This window comes from Heterodontus francisci, unplaced genomic scaffold (genome assembly GCF_036365525.1).
Source record: "Heterodontus francisci isolate sHetFra1 unplaced genomic scaffold, sHetFra1.hap1 HAP1_SCAFFOLD_54, whole genome shotgun sequence".
Taxonomy (NCBI): Eukaryota; Metazoa; Chordata; class Chondrichthyes; order Heterodontiformes; family Heterodontidae; genus Heterodontus; species Heterodontus francisci.
The window spans coordinates 90,655-112,464 of record NW_027140250.1 but is presented as its reverse complement, the minus strand read 5'-3'; positions in this window follow the sequence as shown (position 1 = coordinate 112,464).

Genomic DNA, 21,810 nt, shown 5'->3' with positions numbered 1-21,810 from the left:
CAGTAACAAAGACATGCACTGACACAAAGTCACAAAGTCATACACTGACACCCAGTAACACAGACACACACTGACACCCAGTAACACAGACACACACTGACACCAAGTAACAAAGACACACACTTACACCAAGTAACACAGACAAACACTGACACCAAGTAACAAAGACATACACTGATACCCAGGAACACAGACACACACTTACACCAAGTAACACAGACACACTCTTACACCAAGTAACAAAGACATACACTTACACCAAGTAACACAGACATACACTGACACCAAGTAACAAAGACATACAATTACACCAAGTAACAAAGATACACACTTAATCCAAGTATCACAGATATACACTGACACCAAGTAGCAAAGACATACACTGATACCCAGTAAAACAGACACACACTTACAACAAGTAACACAGACAAACACTGACACCAAGTAACAAAGACATACAATGATACCCAGGAACACAGACACACACTGACACCAAGTAACACAGACACACACTGACACCAAGTAACAAATACATACACTTACACCAAGTAACAAAATCATACACTGACACCAAGTAACACAGACACACACTTACACCAAGCAACAAAGTCATACACTGACACCAAGTGACACAGACGCACACTTTCACCAAGTAACACAGACATACACTGACACCAAGTAACAAAGAAATACACTGACACCCAGTAACACAGACACACACTTACACCAAGTAACACAGACATACAATGTCACCAAGTAACAAAGACATACACTGACACCCAGTAACACAGACAGACACTTACACCAAGTAACACAGGCATACAATGACACCAAATAACAAAGACACACACTGACACCCAGTAGCAAAGACAAACACTGACTCCACGTCACAAAGACATACACTGATACCCAGGAATGCAGACACACACTGACACCCAGTAACAAAGACATACACTGATACCAAGTCACAAAGACATACACTGAAACCCAGTAACACAGACACACACTGACACCCAGTAACAAAGACATACACTGATACCAAGTCACAAAGGCATACACTGATACCCAGTAACACAGACACACACTGACACCAAGTAACAAAGACATACACAGACACAGAGTAACAAAGACACACACTTACACCAAGTAACACAGACACACACTGACACCCAGTAACACAGACACACACTTACACCAAGTAACACAGACATACACTGACACCAAGTAACAAAGATATACACTGATACCCAGTAACACAGACACACACTGACACCCAGTTAGAAACACACACTGAACCCCAGTAACACAGACACACACTGACACCCAGTAACACAGACATACACGGACACCAAGTCACAAAGACACACAATGACACCCAGTAACAAAGACATACACTGACACCAAAGTCTCAAAGACATACACTGATACACAGACACACACTTACACCAAGTAACACAGACATACACTGACACCAAGTAACAAAGACATACACTGATACCCAGTATCACAGACACACACTTACACCAGGTAACAAAGACATACACTGACACCAAGTCACAAAGACACACACTGACACCCAGTAACAAAGACATACACTGACACCCAGCAACAAAGACATTCACTGATACCAAGTCACAAAGACATACACAGATACCCAGTAACACAGACACACACTGACACCAAGTAACAAAGACATACACTGATACCAAGTCAGAAAGACATACACTGATACCCAGTAACACAGACACACACTGACACCCAGTAACAAAGACATACACTGATACCAATCACAAAGATATTCACTGATACCCAGTTACACAGACACACACTGACACCAAGTAACAAAGACATACACTTACACCAAGTAACAAAGACACACACATACACCAAGTAACACAGACATACACTTACACCAAGTAACAAAGACATACACTGACACCAAGTAACAAAGACATACACTTACACCAAGTAACAAAGACAGACAATTACACCAAGTAACAAAGACATACACTTGCACCATGTATTTTGACATACACTGCTACCAATCACAAAGACATTCACTGACACACAGTAACAAAGACATACACTGGCACCAAGTCACAAATGCATCCACTGATACCCAGTAACACAGACACACAATTACACATAGTAACAAAGACAGACACTGATACCCAGTAACACAGACACACACTTACACCAAGTAACAAAGACATACACTGACACACAGTTACAAAGACATACACTGACACCCAGTAACACATACACACACGGACACCAAAAAACAAAGACACACACTTACACCAAGTATCACAGATATACAATGACACCAAGTAACAAAGACACAGACTTACACTAAGTAACACAGACACACACTGACACCCAGTAACACAGATAAACACTAATAAACAGTAACAAAGACATACAATGACACCAAGTAACAGAGACACACACAGACACCCAGTAACAAAGACATACACTGACACCCAGATGGAAACACACACTGACCCCCAGTAACACAGACACACACTGACCCCCAGCAACACAGACATACACTGACACCAAGTCACAAAGACATACTCTTACACGAAGTAACAAAGACAGACAATTACACCAAGTAACAAAGACATACACTTACACCAAGTATTTTGACATACACTGACACCAAGAATCAAAGACATACACTGATACCCAGTAAAACAGACACACACTTACACCAAGTAACAAAGACATACACTGACACCCAGTAACACAGACAAACACTTACACCAAGTAACGCAGACATACACTGACACCAAGAAACAAAGACATCCACTGCTACCCAAATACACAGACAGACACGGACAACAAGTAACAAAGACAAAGACTTACACCAAGTAACATAGACATACACTGACACCAAGTCACAAAGACATACACTGATACACAGACACACACTTACACCCAGTAACAAAGACATACACTGATACCAAGTCACAAAGACATACACTGATACCCAGTAACACAGACACACACTGACACCCAGTAACAAAGACACTCACTGATGCCAAGTCACAAAGACATACACTGAAACCCAGTAACACAGACACACAGTGACACCAAGTAACAAAGACATACACAGACACCAAGTAACAAAGACACTCACTTACACCAAGTAATGCAGACATACACTGACACCAAGTAAAAAAGACATACACTGATACCCAGGAACACTGACACACAATGACACCCAGTAACAAAGACATACACTGATACCAAGTCACAAAGGCATACACTGATACCCAGTAACACAGACACACACTGACACCCAGTAACAAAGACGCACACTGATACCAAGTCACAAAGACATACACTGATACCCAGTAACACAGACACACACTGACACCCAGTAACAAAGACATACACTGTTACCAAGTCACAAAGACATACACTGATACCCAGTAACACAGACACACACTGACACCCAGTAACAAAGAAATACACAGACACCAAGTAACAAAGACACACACTTACACCAAGGAACACACAAACACTGACACCAAGTAACAAAGACATACCCTGATACCCAGGAACACAGACACACACTTACACCAAGTAACACAGACACACTCTTACACCAAGTAACAAAGACATACACTTACACCAAGTAACACAGACATACACTGACACAAAGTAACAAAGACATACAATTACACCAAGTAACAAAGATACACACTTACACCAAGTATCACAGATATACACTGACACCAAGTAGCAAAGACATACAATGATACCCAGGAACACAGACACACACTGACAACAAGGAACACAGACACACACAGACACCAAGTAACAAAGACATACACTTACACCAAGTAACAAAATCATACATTGACACCAAGTAACACAGACACACACTTACACCAAGTATCAAAGTCATACACTGACACCAAGTGACACAGACACACACTTACACCAAGTAACACAGACATACACTGACACCAAGTAACAAAGAAATACACTGACACCCAGTAACACAGACACACAGTTACACCAAGTAACACAGACATGCAATGACTCCAAGTAACAAAGACATACACTGACACCCAGTAACACAGACACACACTTGCACCAAGTAACACAGACATACAATGACACCAAGTAACAAAGACACACACTGACACCCAGTAACAAAGACATACACTGACTCCAAGTCACAAAGACATACACTGATACCCAGGAACACAGACACACACTGACACCCAGTAACAAAGACATACACTGATACCAAGTCACAAAGACATACACTGAAACCCAGTAACACAGACACACACTGACACCCAGTAACAAAGACATACACAGACACAGAGTAACAAAGACACACACTTACACCAAGTAACACAGACACACACTGACACCCAGTAACACAGACACACACTTACACCAAGTAACACAGACATACACTGACACCAAGTAACAAAGACATACACTGATACCCAGGAACACAGACACACGCTGACACCCAGTTAGAAACACACACTGAACCCCAGTAACACAGACAAACACTGACACCCAGTAACACAGACATACACTGACACCAAGTCACAAAGACACACAATGACACCCAGTAACAAAGACATACACTGACACCAAAGTCTCAAAGACATACACTGATACACAGACACACACTTACACCAAGTAACACAGACATACACTGACACCAAGTAACAATGACATACACTGATACCCAGTATCACAGACACACACTTACACCAGGGAACAAAGACATACACTGACACCAAGTCACAAAGACACACACTGACACCCAGTAACAAAGACATACACTGACACCCAGCAATTAAGACATTCACTGATACCAAGTCACAAAGACATACACAGATACCCAGTAACACAGACACACACTGACACCCAGTAACAAAGACATACACTGATACCAATCACAAAGATATTCACTGATACCCAGTTACAAAGACACACACTGACACCAAGTAACAAAGACATGCACTGACACCAAGTAACAAAGACATACACTTACACCAAGTAACAAAGACACACACATACACCAAGTAACACAGACATACACTGACACCAAGTAACAAAGACATACACTGACACCAAGTAACAAAGAAATACACTTACACCAAGTAACAAAGACAGACAATTACACCCAGTAACAAAGACATACACTAATACCAATCACAAAGATATTCACTGATACCCAGTTACACAGTCACACACTGACACCAAGTAACAAAGACATGCACTGACACCAAGTAACAAAGACATACACTTACACCAAGTAACAAAGACAAACACATACACCAAGTAACACAGACATACACTGACACCAAGTAACAAAGACATACACTGACACCAAGTAACAAAGAAATACACTTACACCAAGTAACAAAGACAGACAATTACACCAAGTAACAAAGACATACACTTGAACCATGTATTTTGACATACACTGATACCAATCACAAAGACATACACTGGCACCAAGTCACAAAGGCATACACTGCTACCCAGTAACACAGACACACACTTACACCAAGTAACAAAGACATACACTGACACACAGTAACAAAGACATACACTGACACCCAGTAACACAGACACACACGGACACCAAAAAACAAAGACACACACTTACACCAAGTAACACAGACACACACTGACACCCAGTAACACAGACACACACTTACGCCATTTAACACAGACAGACACTGACACCAAGCAACAAAGACATACACTGATACCCAGTAACACAGACACACACTTACACCAAGTAACACATACATACACTGACACCAAGTAACAAAGACATACACTGACACCAAGTAACAAAGACATACAATTACACCAAGTAACAAAGACACACACTTACACCAAGTATCACAGATATACAATGACACCAAGTAACAAAGACATGCACTGACACCCAGTAACACAGACACACACCTACACCAAGTAACAAAGACACAGACTTACACCAAGTAACACAGACACACACTGACACCCAGTAACACAGACACACACTTACACCAAGTAACACAGACATACACTGACACCAAGTAACAAAGACATACACTGATACCCAGTAACACAGACACACACTTACACCAAGTAACACAGACATACACTGACACCAAGTCACAAAGACACACACTGATACCCAGGAACACAGACAAACAATGACACCAAGTAACAAAGACATACAAAGACACCAAGTAACAAAGACACACACTTACACCAAGTATCTTCTTTTCTTTTTTTCTTTTGGGCCTCCTTATCTCGAGAGACAATGGATACGCGCCTGGAGGTGGTCAGTGGTTTGTGAAGCAGCGCCTGGAGTGGCTATAATGGCCAATTCTGGAGTAACAGGCTCTTCCACAGGTGCTGCAGAGAAATTTGTTTGTTGGGGCTGTTGCACAGTTGGCTCTCCCCTTGCGCCTCTGTCTTTTTTCCTGCCAACTACTAAGTCTCTTCGACTCGCCACAATTTAGCCCTGTCTTTATGGCTGCCCGCCAGCTCTGGCGAATGCTGGCAACTGACTCCCACGACTTGTGATCAATGTCACACGATTTCATGTCGCGTTTGCAGACGTCTTTATAACGGAGACATGGACGGCCGGTGGGTCTGATACCAGTGGCGAGCTCGCTGTACAATGTGTCTTTGGGGATCCTGCCATCTTCCATGCGGCTCACATGGCCAAGCCATCTCAAGCGCCGCTGACTCAGTAGTGTGTATAAGCTGGGGATGTTGGCCGCTTCAAGGACTTCTGTGTTGGAGATATAGTCCTGCCACCTGATGCCAAGTATTCTCCGAAGGCAGCGAAGATGGAATGAATTGAGACGTCGCTCTTGGCTGGCATACGTTGTCCAGGCCTCGCTGCCGTAGAGCAAGGTACTGAGGACACAGGCCTGATACACTCGGACTTTTGTGTTCCGTGTCAGTGCGCCATTTTGCCACACTCTCTTGGCCAGTCTGAACATAGCAGTGGAAGCCTTACCCATGCGCTTGTTGATTTCTGCATCTAGAGACAGGTTACTGGTGATAGTTGAGCCTAGGTAGGTGAACTCTTGAACCACTTCCAGAGCGTGGTCGCCAATATTGATGGATGGAGCATTTCTGACATCCTGCCCCATGATGTTCGTTTTCTTGAGGCTGATGGTTAGGCCAAATTCATTGCAGGCAGACGCAAACCTGTCGATGAGACTCTGCAGGCATTCTTCAGTGTGAGATGTTAAAGCAGCATCGTCAGCAAAGAGGAGTTCTCTGATGAGGACTTTCCGTACTTTGGACTTCGCTCTTAGACGGGCAAGGTTGAACAACCTGCCCCCTGATCTTATGTGGAGGAAAATTCCTTCTTCAGAGGATTTGAACGCATGTGAAAGCAGCAGGGAGAAGAAAATCCCAAAAAGTGTGGGTGCGAGAACACAGCCCTGTTTCACACCACTCAGGATAGGAAAGGGCTCTGATGAGGAGCCACCATGTTGAATTGTGCCTTTCATATTGTCATGGAATGAGGTGATGATACTTAGTAGCTTTGGTGGACATCCGATCTTTTCTAGTAGTCTGAAGAGACCACGTCTGCTGACGAGGTCAAAGGCTTTGGTGAGATCAATGAAAGCAATGTAGAGGGGCATCTGCTGTTCACGGCATTTCTCCTGTATCTGACGAAGGGAGAACAGCATGTCAATAGTTGATCTCTCTGCACGAAAGCCACACTGTGCCTCAGGGTAGACGCGCTCGGCCAGCTTCTGGAGCCTGTTCAGAGCGACTCGAGCAAAGACTTTCCCCACTATGCTGAGCAGGGAGATTCCACGGTAGTTGTTGCAGTCACCGCGGTCACCTTTGTTTTTATAGAGGGTGATGATGTTGGCATCGCGCATGTCCTGGGGTACTGCTCCCTCGTCCCAGCACAGGCATAGCAGTTCATGTAGTGCTGAGAGTATAGCAGGCTTGGCACTCTTGATTATTTCAGGGGTAATGCTGTCCTTCCCAGGGGCTTTTCCGCTGGCTAGGGAATCAATGGCATCACTGAGTTCCGATTTGGTTGGCTGTATGTCCAGCTCATCCATGACTGGTAGAGGCTGGGCTGCATTGAGGGCAGTCTCAGTGACAGCATTCTCCCTGGAGGACAGTTCTAGGTATTGCTCAACCCAGCGGTCCATCTGTTTGCGTTGGTCAGTGATTATGTCCCCCGATTTAGATTTGAGGGGGGTGATCTTCTTGATGGTTGGCCCAAGAGCTCTCTTCATGCCATCATACATTCCTCTGATGTTTCCGGTGTCTGAGGCCAGCTGAATATGACTGCATAGGTGTTGCCAGTAGTCGTTTGCGCAACGCCTAGCTGTTCTTTGTGCAGTACTTCTGGCTGCTTTAAGTGCTGCGGATGTTAAATCGCTGGGGGCTTTCTTGTAGTTCAAAAGTGCAATGCGCTTAGCGGCTATGACAGGTTCCAGCTCTTCATTATGAGATTGAAACCAGTCTGCATTTCTCTTCGCACTTTTGCCGTAGGTGGTCAAAGCTGACTCATAGATGGCGTCTCTGATGTGGGCCCACTTGGTCTCAGCATCCCCTGTGGGAGTGTTTTGAAGGGCTGTTACAAGTGAATTTAGAAATTTTTGTAACAGCTGTGGGTGAGAAATTCTGCTCGTGTTGATGCGCGGGTGGCCCTTCTGCTTGGAATGATGCAACTTCTTTGGTCTGAGTCTAACCTTGCTGCACACCAGGGAGTGGTCGGTGTCGCAGTCCGCACTGTGGAAGCTGCGTGTGATTTGAACACTGTTTAAGGCGGCTCGCCTTGTGACAATGAGGTCTAGCTGGTGCCAACGACGTGATCTTGGGTGCCTCCATGAAACCTGGTGACAGGGTTTAGTGTGAAAGAACGAGTTGGTGATGCAGAGGTTATGATAGGTACACAACTCAAGCAGTCTCTGCCCGTTCTCATTCATCCTTCCAACGCCATAGCGCCCAAGGCAGGAGGGCCATGAGTCATGGTCGTCCCCAACCGTGGCATTAAAGTCCCCCAGCAGGAATAGGTGTTCGGTGTTGGGGATGCTGCTAATGATGTTATGGAGTTGTTCATAGAACTGGTCTTTAGCTTCAGGTGCGGAACAGAGTGTTGGAGCATAGATGCTGAGTAGGTGTACTGGACCAGAGGTGGTGAGCAGTCGGATGGACAGTATGCGTTCCGAGCCATTTGAGGGAGGCTCTATCACAGATGTACAATGACACCAAGTAACAAAGACATGCACTGACACCAAGTAACACAGACACACACGGACACCAAGTGTCAAAGACAAACACTTGCACCAAGTAACATAGACACACACTGACATCCAGTAAAACAGACACACACTTACACCAAGTAACACAGACATACACTGACACCAAGTAACAAAGACATACACTGATACCAAGTAACACAGACACACACTAACACCAAGTAACACAGACATACACTGACACCAAGTAACAAAGACATACAATGATACCCAGGAACACAGACACACACTTACACCAAGTAACACAGACATACACTGACACCCAGTAACACAAACAAACACACACCGACACCCAGTAACACAGATAAACACTAATAAACAGTAGCAAAGACATACAATGACACCAAGTAACAGAGACACACACTGACACCCAGTAACAAAGACATACACTGACACCAAGTCACAAAGACATACACTGATACCAAGTCACAAAGACATACACTGATACCCAGTAAGACAGACACACACTGACACAAAGTAACAAAGACATACACTGACACCAAGTAACAAAGTCATACACTTACACCAAATAACAAAGACAGACAATTACACCAAGTAACAAAGACATACACTTACACCAAGTATTTTGACATACACTGACACCAAGTAACAAAGACATACACTGATACCCAGTAACACAGACACAAACTTACACCAAGTAACAAAGACATACACTGACACCAAGTCACAAAGACACACACTGACACCCAGTAACAAAGACATACACTGACACCAAGTAACAAAGACATACACTGACAACAAGTAACAAAGTCATACACTTACACCAAATAACAAAGACAATTACACCAAGTAACAAAGACATACACTTACACCAAGTATTTTGACATACACTGACACCAAGTAACAAAGACATACACTGATACCCAATAACACAGACTCACACTTACACCAAGTAACACAGACATACACTGACACCCAGTAACACAGACACACACTTACACCAAGTAACAAAGACATACGCTGACACCCAGTAACAAAGACATACACTGAAACCCAGTAACACAGACACACACGGACACCAAGTAACAAAGACACAGACTTACACCAAGTAACACAGACACACACTGACAACCAGTAACACAGACACACACTTACACCAAGTAACACAGACATACACTGACACCAAGTAACAAAGACATACACTGATACCCAGTAACACAGACACACACTTACACCAAGTAATACAGACATACACTGACACCAAGTCACAAAGACACACACTGACACGCAGTAACAAAGACATACACTGACACCAAGTCATAAAGACATACACTGATACCCAGGAACACAGACAAACACTCACACCAAGTAACAAAGACATACAATTACACCAAGTATCAAAGACACACACTTACACCAAGTATCACAGATATACAATGACACCAAGTAACAAAGACATGCACTGACACCCAGTAACACAGACACACACGGACACCAAGTAACAAAGTCACACACTTACACCTAGTAACACAGGCACACACTGACACCAAGTGACACAGACACACACTTACACCAAGTAACACAGACATACACTGACACCAAGTAACAGAGACGTACAATGATACCCAGGAACACAGACACACACTTACACCAAGTAACAAAGACATACACTGACACCAAGTAACAAAGTCATACACTTACACCAAATAACAAAGACAGACAATTACACCAAGTAACAAAGACATACACTTACACCAAGTATTTTGACATACACTGACACCAAGTAACAAAGACATACACTGATACCCAGTAACACAGACACAAACTTACACCAAGTAACAAAGACATACACTGACACCAAGTCACAAAGACACACACTGACACCCAGTAACAAAGACATACACTGACACCAAGTAACAAAGACATACACTGACAACAAGTAACAAAGTCATACACTTACACCAAATAACAAAGACAATTACACCAAGTAACAAAGACATACACTTACACCAAGTATTTTGACATACACTGACACCAAGTAACAAAGACATACACTGATACCCAATAACACAGACTCACACTTACACCAAGTAACACAGACATACACTGACACCCAGTAACACAGACACACACTTACACCAAGTAACAAAGACATACGCTGACACCCAGTAACAAAGACATACACTGAAACCCAGTAACACAGACACACACGGACACCAAGTAACAAAGACACAGACTTACACCAAGTAACACAGACACACACTGACAACCAGTAACACAGACACACACTTACACCAAGTAACACAGACATACACTGACACCAAGTAACAAAGACATACACTGATACCCAGTAACACAGACACACACTTACACCAAGTAATACAGACATACACTGACACCAAGTCACAAAGACACACACTGACACGCAGTAACAAAGACATACACTGACACCAAGTCATAAAGACATACACTGATACCCAGGAACACAGACAAACACTGACACCAAGTAACAAAGACATACAATTACACCAAGTATCAAAGACACACACTTACACCAAGTATCACAGATATACAATGACACCAAGTAACAAAGACATGCACTGACACCCAGTAACACAGACACACACGGACACCAAGTAACAAAGTCACACACTTACACCTAGTAACACAGGCACACACTGACACCAAGTGACACAGACACACACTTACACCAAGTAACACAGACATACACTGACACCAAGTAACAGAGACGTACAATGATACCCAGGAACACAGACACACACTTACACCAAGTAACACAGACATATACTGATACCCAGTAACACAGACACACACTTACACCAAGTAACAAAGTCATACACTGACACCAAGTGACACAGACACACACTTACACCAAGTAACACAGACATACACTGACACCAAGTAACAGAGACGTACAATGATACCCAGGAACACAGACACACACTTACACCAAGTAACACAGACATATACTGATACCCAGTAACACAGACACACACTTACACCAAGCAACAAAGGCATACACTGACACCCAGTAACACAAACAAACACACACTGACACCCAGTAACACAGAGAAACACTATTCAACAGTAACAAAGACATCCAATGACACCAAGTAACAGAGACAGACACTGACACCCAGTAACAAAGACAGACACTGAAACCAATTCACAAAGACATACACTGATACCAATTCACAAAGACATACACTGATAGCCAGTAACACAGACACACACTGACACCAAGTAACAAAGACATACACTGACACCAAGTAACAAAGTCATACACTTACACCAAGTAACAAAGAGAGACAATTACACCAAGAAACAAAGACATACACTTCCACCAAGTATTTTGACATACACTGACACCAAGTAACAAAGACATACACTGATACCCAGTAACACAGACACACACTTACACCAAGTAACAAAGACATACACTGACACCAAGTCACAAAGACACACACTGACACCCAGTAACAAAGACATACACTGACACCAAGTCACAAAGACATACACTGATACCCAGTAACACAGACACACACTTACACCAAGTAACACAGACATACACTGACACCAAGTGAAAAAGACATACAATGATACCCAGGAACACAGACACACACTTACACCAAGTAACACAGACACACACTTACACCAAGTAACAAAGTCATACACTTACACCAAGTAACACAGACATATAATTACACAAAGTAACAAAGACACACTCTTACACCAAGTCACAAAGACAGACACTGATACCCAGTAACAAAGACACACACTTACAACAACAACAAAGACACACACTGACACCCAGTAAGACAAACAAACACACACTGACACCCAGTAACACAGAGAAACACTAATAAACAGTAACAAAGTCATACAATGACACCAAGTAACAGAGACACACACTGACACCCAGTAACAAAGACATACTCTGACACCAAGTCACAAAGACATACGCTTACAACAAGTAACAAAGACATACACTGATACCCAGTTAGAAACACACACTGACCCCCAGTAACACAGACACACACTGACCCCCAGCAACACAGACATACACTGACACCAAGTCACAAAGACATACACTTACACCAAGTAACAAAGACAGACAATTACACCAAGTAACAAAGACATACACTTACACCAAGTATTTTGACATACACTGACACCAAGTATCAAAGACATACACTGATACCCAGTAACACAGACACACACTTACACCAAGTAACACAGACATACACTGACACCCAGTAACACAGACAAACACTTACACCAAGTAACGCAGACATACACTGACACCAAGTAACAAAGACATCCACTGATACCCAAATACACAGACAGACACGGACACCAAGTAACAAAGACAAAGACTTACACCAAGTAACATAGACATACCTTGACACCAAGTCACAAAGACATACACTGATACACAGACACACACTTACACCCAGTAACAAAGACATACACTGATACCAAGTCACAAAGACATACACTGATACCCAGTATCACAGACACACACTGACACCCAGTAACAAAGACATACACTGATACCAAGTCACAAAGACATACACTGATACCCAGTAACACAGACACACACTGACACCAAGTAACAAAGACATACATTGATGCCAAGTCACAAAGACATACACTGATACCCAGTAACACAGACACACACTGACACCAAGTAACAAAGACATACACAGACACCAAGTAACAAAGACACACACTTACACCAAGTAACACAGACATACACTGACACCAAGTAACAAAGACATACACTGATACCCAGTAACACAAACACACACTTACACCAAGTAACACAGACATACACTGACACCAAGTGAAAAAGACATACAATGATACCCAGGAACACAGACACACACTTACACCAAGTAACACAGACACACACTTACACCAAGTAAAAAAGTCATACACTTACACCAAGTCACAAAGACAGACACTGATACCCAGTAACAAAGACACACACTTACAACAACAACAAAGACACACACTGACACCCAGTAAGACAAACAAACACACACTGACACCCAGTAACACAGAGAAACACTAATAAACAGTAACAAAGTCATACAATGACACCAAGTAACAGAGACACACACTGACACCCAGTAACAAAGACATACACTGACACCAAGTCACAAAGACATACGCTTACAACAAGTAACAAAGACATACACTGATACCCAGTAACACAGACACACAATGACACCCAGTTAGAAACACACACTGACCCCCAGTAACACAGACACACACTGACCCCCAGCAACACAGACATACACTGACACCAAGTCACAAAGACAAACACTTACACCAAGTAACAAAGACAGACAATTACACCAAGTAACAAAGACATACACTTACACCAAGTATTTTGACATACACTGACACCAAGTATCAAAGACATACACTGATACCCAGTAACACAGACACACACTTACACCAAGTAACACAGACATACACTGACACCCAGTAACACAGACAAACACTTACACCAAGTAACGCAGACATACACTGACACCAAGTAACAAAGACATCCACTGATACCCAAATACACAGACAGACACGGACACCAAGTAACAAAGACAAAGACTTACACCAAGTAACATAGACATACCTTGACACCAAGTCACAAAGACATACACTGATACACAGACACACACTTACACCCAGTAACAAAGACATACACTGATACCAAGTCACAAAGACATACACTGATACCCAGTATCACAGACACACACTGACACCCAGTAACAAAGACATACACTGATACCAAGTCACAAAGACATACACTGATACCCAGTAACACAGACACACACTGACACAAAGTAACAAAGACATACACTGATGCCAAGTCACAAAGACATACACTGATACCCAGTAACACAGACACACACTGACACCAAGTAACAAAGACATACACAGACACCAAGTAACAAAGACACACACTTACACCAAGTAACACAGACATACACTGACACCAAGTAACAAAGACATACACTGATACCCAGTAACACAAACACACACTGGGGCGGTGGGGAGGGGGGGCACATTGGCGCAGTGGTTAGCACCGCAGCCACACAGCTCAAGGGACCCGGGTTCGATTCTGGGTACTGCCTGTGCGGAGTTCGCAAGTTTTCCCGGTGTCTGCGTGGGTTTCCTCCGGGTGCTCCGGTTTCCTCCCACATGCCAAAGACTTGCAGGTTGATAGGTTAATTGGCCATCATAAATTGCCCCTAGTATAGGTAGGTGGTAGGGAAATATATAGGGACAGGTGGGGATGTGATAGGAATACGGGATTAGTGTAGGATTAGGGGCAATGGGTGGTTCATGGTCGGCACAGACTCGGTGGGCCGAAGGGCCTGTCAAAGTGCCGTATCTCCAAACTAAACTAAATACTGACACCTAGTGTCACAGATACGCACTGACACCTAGTAACAAAGACATACACTGACACCCAGTAACAAAGACATACACTGACACCAAGTCACAAACACACACACTGACACCAAGTGACAAAGACATACGCGAACAAGAAATAACAAAGACATACACTGATACCCAGTGACACAGACACACACTGACACCCAGTTAGAAACACACACTTACACCAAGTCAAAAAGACACACACTGACACCAAGTCACAAAGACGTACACTGACACCAAGTCACAAAGACATACACTGATACACAGACACACACTTACACCAAGTAACGCAGACATACACTGACACCAAGTAACACAGACATACACTGATACCCAGTATCACAGACACACACTTCCACCAAGTAACAAAGACATACACAGATACCAAGTCACAAATACAAACACTGACACCCAGTAACAAAGACATACACTGACACAAAGTCACAAAGACTTACACTGATACCCAGGAACACAGACACACAATGACACCCAGTAACAAAGACATACACTGATACCAAGTCACAAAGGCATACACTGATACCCAGTAACACAGACACACACTGACACCCAGTAACAAAGACGCACACTGATACCAAGTCACAAAGACATACACTGATACCCAGTAACACAGACACACACTGACACCCAGTAACAAAGACATACACTGATACCAAGTCACAAAGACATACACAGATACCCAGTAACACAGACACACACTGACACCCAGTAACAAAGACATACACAGACACCAAGTAACAAAGACACACACTTACACCAAGTAACACAGACAAACACTGACACCAAGTAACAAAGACATACAATGATACCCAGGAACACAGACACACACTTACGCCAAGTAACACAGACACACTCTTTCACCAAGATACAAAGACATACACTTACACCAAGTAACACAGACATACACTGACACCAAGTAACAAAGACATACAATTACACCAAGTAACACAGACACACACTGACACCAAGTAACAAAGACATACACTTACACCAAGTAACAAAATCATACACTGACACAAAGTAACACAGACACACACTTACACCAAGTAACAAAGTCATACAATGACACCAAGTGACACAGACACACACTTACACCAAGTAACACAGACATACACTGACACCAAGTAACAGAGACGTACAATGATACCCAGGAACACAGACACACACTTACACCAAGTAACACAGACATATACTGATACCCAGTAACACAGACACACACTTACACCAAGCAACAAAGACATACACTGACACCCAGTAACACAAACAAACACACACTGACACCCAGTAACACAGAGAAACACTATTCAACAGTAACAAAGACATCCAATGACACCAAGTAACAGAGACAGACACTGACACCCAGTAACAAAGACAGACTCTGAAACCAATTCACAAAGACATACACTGATACCAATTCACAAAGACATACACTGATAGCCAGTAACACAGACACACACTGACACCAAGTAACAAAGACATACACTGACACCAAGTAACAAAGTCATACACTTACACCAAGTAACAAAGAGAGACAATTACACCAAGAAACAAAGACATACACTTACACCAAGTATTTTGACATACACTGACACCAAGTAACAAAGACATACACTGATACCCAGTAACACAGACACACACTTACACCAAGTAACAAAGACATACACTGACACCAAGTCACAAAGACATACACTGATACCCAGTAACACAGACACACACTTACACCAAGTAACACAGACATACACTGACACTCAGTAACAGAGACAAACACTTACACCAAGTAACGCAGACAGACACTGACACCCAGTAACAAAGACATACACTGATACCCAGTATCACAGACACACACTTCCACCAAGTAACAAAGACATACACAGATACCAAGTCACAAATACAAACACTGACACCCAGTAACAAAGACATACACTGACACAAAGTCACAAAGACTTACACTGATACCCAGGAACACAGACACACAATGACACCCAGTAACAAAGACATACACTGATACCAAGTCACAAAGGCATACACTGATACCCAGTAACACAGACACACACTGACACCCAGTAACAAAGACGCACACTGATACCAAGTCACAAAGACATACACTGATACCCAGTAACACAGACACACACTGACACCCAGTAACAAAGACATACACTGATACCAAGTCACAAAGACATACACAGATACCCAGTAACACAGACACACACTGACACCCAGTAACAAAGACATACACAGACACCAAGTAACAAAGACACACACTTTCACCAAGTAACACAGACAAACACTGACACCAAGTAACAAAGACATACACTGATACCCAGGAACACAGACACACACTTACGCCAAGTAACACAGACACACTCTTTCACCAAGATACAAAGACATACACTTACACCAAGTAACACAGACATACACTGACACCAAGTAACAAAGACATACAATTACACCAAGTAACACAGACACACACTGACACCAAGTAACAAAGACATACACTTACACCAAGTAACAAAATCATACACTGACACAAAGTAACACAGACACACACTTACACCAAGTAACAAAGTCATACACTGACACCAAGTGACACAGACACACACTTACACCAAGTAACACAGACATACACTGACACCAAGTAACAGAGACGTACAATGATACCCAGGAACACAGACACACACTTACACCAAGTAACACAGACATATACTGATACCCAGTAACACAGACACACACTTACACCAAGCAACAAAGACATACGCTGACACCCAGTAACACAAACAAACACACACTGACACCCAGTAACACAGAGAAACACTATTCAACAGTAACAAAGACATCCAATGACACCAAGTAACAGAGACAGACACTGACACCCAGTAACAAAGACAGACACTGAAACCAATTCACAAAGACATACACTGATACCAATTCACAAAGACATACACTGATAGCCAGTAACACAGACACACACTGACACCAAGTAACAAAGACATACACTGACACCAAGTAACAAAGTCATACACTTACACCAAGTAACAAAGAGAGACAATTACACCAAGAAACAAAGACATACACTTACACCAAGTATTTTGACATACACTGACACCAAGTAACAAAGACATACACTGATACCCAGTAACACAGACACACACTTACACCAAGTAACAAAGACATACACTGACACCAAGTCACAAAGACACACACTGACACCCAGTAACAAAGACATACACTGACACCAAGTCACAAAGACATACACTGATACCCAGTAACACAGACACACACTTACACCAAGTAACACAGACATACACTGACACTCAGTAACACAGACAAACACTTACACCAAGTAACAAAGACAGACACTGACACCCAGTAACAAAGACATACACTGACACCCAGTAACACAGACACACACGGACACCAAGTAACAAAGACACAGACTTACACCAAGTAACACATACACACACTTTCACCCAGTAACACAGACACACACTTACACCAAGTAACACAGACATACACTGACACCATGTAACACAGACATACTCTGATACCCAGTAACACAGACACACACTTACACCAAGCAACACAGACATACACTGACACCAAGTCACAAAGACACACACTGACACCCAGTAACAAAGACATAAACTGATACCAAGTCACAAAGACATGCACTGATACCCAGGAACACAGACACACACTGGCACCCAGTAACAAAGTCATACACTGATACCAACTCACAAAGACATACGCTGATACCCAGTAACACAGACACACACTGACACCAAGTAACAAATACATGCCCTGACACCAAGTAACAAAGACATACACTTTCACCAAGTAACAAAGACATACACTGACACTCAGTTAGAAACACACACTGTCCCCCAGTAGCAGAGACACACACTCACCCCCAGTAACACAGACATACACTGACACCAAGTCACAGAGACACACACTGACACCCAGTCACAAAGACATACACTGACACACTGTCACAAAGACATACACTGATACACAGACACACAATTACACCAAGTAACGCAGACATACACTGACACCAAGTAACAAAGACATACACTGATACCCAGTATCACAGACACACACTTACACGAAGTAACAAAGATATATACTGACACCAAGTCACAAAGACATACAATTACACCAAGTAACAAAGACACACACTTACACCAAGTATCACAGATATACACTGACACCAAGTAGCAAAGACATACACTGATACCAAGTAACACAGACATACACTGACACCAAGTAACAAAGACATACAATGATACCCAGGAACACAGACACACACTGACACCAAGTAACACAGACACACACTGACACCAAGTAACAAAGACATACACTTACACCAAGTAACAAAATCATACACTGACACCTAGTAACACAGACACACACTTACACCAAGTAACAAAGTCATACACTGACACCAAGGGACACAGACACACACTTACACCAAGTAACACAGACATACACTGACTGCAAGAAACAGAGACGTACAATGATACCCAGGAACACAGACACACACTGACACCAAGTAACACAGACATATACTGATACCCAGTAACACAGACACACACTTACACCAAGCAACAAAGACATACACTGACACCCAGTAACACAAACAAACACACACTGACACCCAGTAACACAGAGAAACACTAATCAACAGTAACAAAGACATGCAATGACACCAAGTAACAGAGACACACACTGACATCCAGTAACAAAGACATACACTGAAACCAATTCACAAAGACATACACTGATACCAATTCACAAAGACATACACTGATAGCCAGTAACACAGACATACACTGACACCAAGTAACAAAGACATACACTGACACCAAGTAACAAAGTCATACACTTACACCAAGTAACAAAGAGAGACAATTACACCAAGAAACAAAGACATACACTTACACCAAGTATTTTGACATACACTGACACCAAGTAACAAAGACATACACTGATACCCAGTAACTCAGACACACACTTACACCAAGTAACAAAGACATACACTGACACCAAGTCACAAAGACACACACTGACACCCAGTAACAAAGACATACACTGACACCAAGTTACAAAGACATACACTGATACCCAGTAACACAGACACACACTTACACCAAGTAACACAGACATACACTGACACTCAGTAACACAGACAAACACTTACACCAAGTAACAAAGACAGACACTGACACCAAGTAACAAAGAGAGACAATTACACCAAGAAACAAAGACATACACTTACACCAAGTATTTTGTCATACACTGACACCAAGTAACAAAGACATACACTGATACCCAGTAACACAGACACACACTTACACCAAGTAACAAAGACATACACTGACACCAAGTCACAAAGACACACACTGACACCCAGTAACAAAGACATACACTGACACCAAGTCACAAAGACATACACTGATACCCAGTAACACAGACACACACTTACACCAAGTAACACAGACATACACTGACACTCAGTAACACAGACAAACACTTACACCAAGTAACAAAGACAGACACTGACACCCAGTAACAAAGACATACATTGACACCCAGTAACACAGACACACACGGACACCAAGTAACAAAGACACAGACTTACACCAAGTAACACAGACACACACTGTCACCCAGTAACACAGACACACACTTACACCAAGTAACACAGACATACACTGACACCAAGTAACACAGACATACACTGATACCCAGTAACACAGACACACACTTACACCAAGCAACACAGACATACACTGACACCAAGTCACAAAGACACACACTGACACCCAGTAACAAAGACATACACTGATACCAAGTCACAAAGACATACACTGATACCCAGGAACACAGGCACACACTGGCACCCTGTAACAAAGTCATACACTGATACCAACTCACAAAGACATACGCTGATACCCAGTAACACAGACACACACTGACACCAAGTAACAAATACATGCACTGACACCAAGTAACAAAGACATACACTTTCACCAAGTAACTAAGACATACACTGACACTCAGTTCG